This window comes from Styela clava, chromosome 4 (assembly GCF_964204865.1).
Source record: "Styela clava chromosome 4, kaStyClav1.hap1.2, whole genome shotgun sequence".
Classification (NCBI taxonomy): domain Eukaryota; kingdom Metazoa; phylum Chordata; class Ascidiacea; order Stolidobranchia; family Styelidae; genus Styela; species Styela clava.
In genome coordinates this window covers 23,167,694-23,172,284 of record NC_135253.1, presented here as the reverse complement: position 1 = coordinate 23,172,284, position 4,591 = coordinate 23,167,694, and the positions used below count along the sequence as shown (strand labels likewise).

Below are 4,591 nucleotides of genomic sequence, written 5' to 3'. Positions count from 1 at the left end.
TCGAGCAGCGATACCCGAGGTTCAATATCAGTATCAGTAATATATTTTTTCCACCATTTGAAAATACGCAAGGCACATATACAGAATAAAATAAAAAAAGAATGGCATTTCATGGTGGAGGGAAACGCTGAAAAACCAGTACTGGTTATCGAGCAGCGACACCCTAGGTGGGATCTAACACAGCATGACGAAATAACATGAAATAGAAAGCTTAAAATGAATATAAAGGAAAAAGCAAAATAATCACACTAAATAAAATTGTATATTGGAAACGTTTAAGTATCCAGCGGATTTTCGGGAAATCCAGAGTCTCTCGTTAATATGAAAATAGACTCCAAGCACCATCAAGGTAACCACGGCAACTGCTCAGCTGAAGCACTGGCTGCGGGCGAGTGTACAGTTAACGTCAAACCTGATAGCCGGAAGGATGTCGGTATTGCAGTAGGAAATTAAAGATTCTATTCAATGGATTGGACAATAAATAACAGGTAACAATAAATCTAATAAATTAAATAATAAATTATCTAATTTATGTAGGACATGAAACTGTAGCAAATAACATGTCCACAATGAGCAGAAGATTGAAATGTGTAACAACAATTGGTAAGTAGACTACTAGTGTAGAGGTGATACAATTCATAATGACAATAGTTGCAAAATAATATAAGAAAAATATAACATTTATTATCATATAGCATGTAATGGACTAAAATGTTGGAGACTGAAGTCTTAGTTATTGACCCAGCTCCATATAGAACTAAGGTGCCTTTAAGACCGGGAATTGATTGATTGCGTGGCATGAATGAGCTTACTGCACACAGTAAGATTAGGGTGATACGCTTAAGATACTGTTATATCCAAGTACATGCCACTGGTCCCAGATAGGGAAGATATTGAATGGAATTTGAGCAAATCACAAAAATAAGATACGAATAACTATCATTCCAGGTATTAAAGACCCAACAGCTTGAAATGTGGTCAAATGTTGAGCTGACAATAGCAAGAATACAAGACTCAGACATGATATCAACTGGAAGATGTGGCGGCACCGGATTGGTAAGTGGAGATCAAGAGTTTTTTGTATTTAGCTTTGAACATATTGTATGTTGTATCACGCAGGGTTTGGGGAATGCTATTCCAAGTTACTACTCCTTTGTATTTCAATGAGTTTTGGGATTTACTTGAGAGGAAGCAGGGTACAAAAAAATTTGACTTTGCGGAAGAGCGAGTGTGATGTTCGTGCACAGACCTAACCGTAAAAAAGTAATTGTCAAAGGCTGCCGGTAATCGATTGTTTTGGAACTGATGCATGATTTTAGAAACCTCAAGCTTGTGGATGTCAGACAATTTAAGCACATTAGTTTTGAGATATATCTTATTTAAATTAAAACGAACAGGTGCTCTAGAGAGGATTCTAACAGCCCTGTTTTGTAACAATTCCAATTTGTGCAAATTTGTAGGGGCTGCAGAGCCCCATGCAGCTATGGCGTATTGAATGTGGGACTGGAAGAGAGAAAAGTATACGGTCCGCAGGGTCGAGTCTTGAACATAATATCTCAGTTTACCCAGAATCCCGGTTGATCGTGATAATTTTTTATGTATTTCAGTGATATGAGTATTCCATTTTAGTTGATTGTCAATAAAGAGTCCAAGATATTTATATGAGCTGACAACTTCTAAAGATATACCCTTAATTTTGATTGTAAGATTTACATTTCCAGAACGAGCTTTCGAGTTAAATAGCATTACTTTAGATTTGTCAATGTTAATTGTGAATTTGTTGCATGTCATCCAATTGTGTATTTTATTTATTTCAGTGGCTGTGTTGGTTTGAAGAGTTATCAAATTCTTCGCGCTATTGAGAAGGCAAGCATCGTCAGCGAACAATTTGCTTAAAAGATTTGATGAGTTCGATAAATCATTTATGTATAATAAAAATTCAAGAGCACCCAACACAGAACCTTGAACAACTCCATAGTGAAATTACGTTTTTAGAACACTTTTATATGAATGACCAATGCTTTGGCAGCTGAACCACATATAACATCGAAGAGACATGAAAGTTATATGAGACTACCATAAATAGTACATGGCAACATCTCTAATCGAGCCCACCAGATAACTTATGGCGATTCCCCGATTGATAGGCACTGAAGTGTGTAAATTGATTGAGGTATACTAGTTGCTATGGTAACGTGGAATTCAAATCGGTCGAGTGGAGCAGTTCAGGCCATGCATTGATAAACACATGATGAGGTGATAAAGAAGACAGGTAATATAATTCTAATAATAATATAAATAGAATAACCAGATCAATGATGTACTAAGTTAGACGAAGTACGGTGTTTGTTTGTGGGTAAATACACAACTGTTCAGGATGCTTGAGTATATTATAGATATAACATAGACATAGATCACAGCACTCAACATCTAGCAGCACAAGCAGAGAGAGAGAGAGCAAGCAAGCAAGGTCAAAGGTGACAAGTATAGCATTAATAATAACGTCATAAATATATCTTACATACGGTACCGGTGCTATGTGTAATCAGTCATACAGAGGTGTGATACATCATTGTATACATATGAATACACCCACACAAAAAAAAACATTCTGAGTCAAGTTGTTAAAAGCATCCAGAGAAAGTCGACATGAAAGTCTTCTTTGAATTTGATTTGGAATGTGAATAAAGCAACAACATGCCTTGTTCAGTCTTGAACATATGAATAACCATAGCTCAAGACAGTATTTTAATTTCACAGTAAAAGTGAACTCAATAAAGATAAATTCGATGATATTTCATTTGACATAGAAGAAGACAAGTAATATGAAAATTCAGAAAAAGCTGTTTGATAATTACATAATATATCAATTATCATAGCCTGTATAATATTCTTTAGGTCAGCAGGTTGGTGCAATAACTTTTTTTTTATTTCCAGATGGTGGTATGGTTACAGTAACAAGAACATTCAATTTGTTGCAAACATTCGAAGTAAGCCGACAAGAAATTTCTTTTCATATCTGATTTGGAAAGTTGATAGGATATCGATATGCATCATTTCTTATTGAACATGTAAATGGCACATGCCATTCTCGGAACAGTGATTTAGTTTCAAAGCTCAAATGTGAACTACCGGTAAGTAAAGTAAATGATAAATGGGCAAGAATAAAAAAATAATCATTAGTCATAAGAGGAGACAAGTAATAAGAAATTGAGAAAATTGGTGAGACCAGTAATGTAATAGTTATATTATAACAACTATCACACATTTGCAATATTTAAGTCCCCGAGACACCGAACAAAGTTGTGATATATTGACTAACGATTCGTTAAAACAACAATTTATTGACCAGATGTAACTAAATTAAATCTTCGTGTTGATATTATTGCCCTTGTCCTCCGCCTAACTAATGAATTCTTAAAATCTCTCCCAAGCTTTAATAAGCATAATCACTTCTTCCAATGCTCGCAGCACGTTGTCTTTTGAGATTTCACAGTTTGCCTGCAAAGCCGTGAATTTCACATTGTTGCGTCACGGTCACAACATCAGGGAAAATCTACGTTTCAATTGGCACCTAGTTTCAATTGACACGCATTTCCTCTAGTAGTAATGAAGGATAATAAAAAAACAGCAACACACAAAAACTCGACTGCCGTCCGAGTACCACTGGAAATCTTCTCGTGAACCCCTGGAGGTTCGCGAACCCCAGGTTGAGAACCCCTGCTCTAAAATGACGGAATATCGCCGTACAGGTGTGCTCAGCAGGATATCCCAGCGTTTACTGGCAAGTTTTAAAATGAAGAAAATAGAGATAAGTTTTTGGTAACAATTTTGGTCATTTAAATCTGTCTTTGTACATGATATTACGATTTACTACAACTTCTAACGACTTTGAAAATATGGCAAAACGCGATTTCAACTCCTTAAATTCGTAGGACCTGAGAAGAGCTATGGATGACGTTGAAAGGGGGATGTCATCTGCAAAACTGTACGGGGTTAAGAAGTCAACGCTTTATGACAAAATGAAAAACCGTCATCTAAAAAAAATTGGTCATCCCACAGTACTGACTGAAGAGGAGGAGTGCCGATTTGCGTCATGTCTGGAAATAGTAGCTCGTTGGGGGTTTCCGGTCGGTCCAGACGACATGAGGAATATCGTCAAAATTTATTTGGACAGAAAAGGGGTGAAGTCATTTTTCCCAGAGAACAAACCTGGCATTAAGTGGCTGAATAACTTTTGAAAAATACGGCGTTTGACGAAACGTCTAGCTTTTAACACAAAACGGGCGAGAGCTGCAGTCGGACGCGAAGAAATCAAATCATATTTCGCAGAGATGAAGCCCATACTATGCGAAGTTCCACAAACAAACATCTCCAACTATTACGAGACTAACCTCCAACTTGGAACAAATAGGGTCGAGAGAGCAGCTGGATTTCTGCTTCCTCCAATGGTCGTGTACGCTGCAATGAACGTCTATACTTACTGGACATCTGATGGCCCACCTGGCACTATATATGACGCCACACCCAGTGGTTGGTTTGATAGTAGAACATTTATAAGGTGGTTCAAAGACTTGTTTGTGCTCCATTG

General features: G+C 36.9%; 1 long non-coding RNA gene across 1 annotated transcript; it reads left to right on the top strand.

Annotated features, from left to right (window-relative positions):
* Nucleotides 1-209: 209 nt before the first annotated feature.
* LOC120327010 (uncharacterized) lies at nt 210-1,969 on the top strand. The gene is made up of 3 exons (XR_013475220.1): nt 210-488; nt 949-1,056; nt 1,818-1,969. It is a non-coding gene; the product is annotated as an uncharacterized LOC120327010 (long non-coding RNA).
* Nucleotides 1,970-4,591: the final 2,622 nt, after the last annotated feature.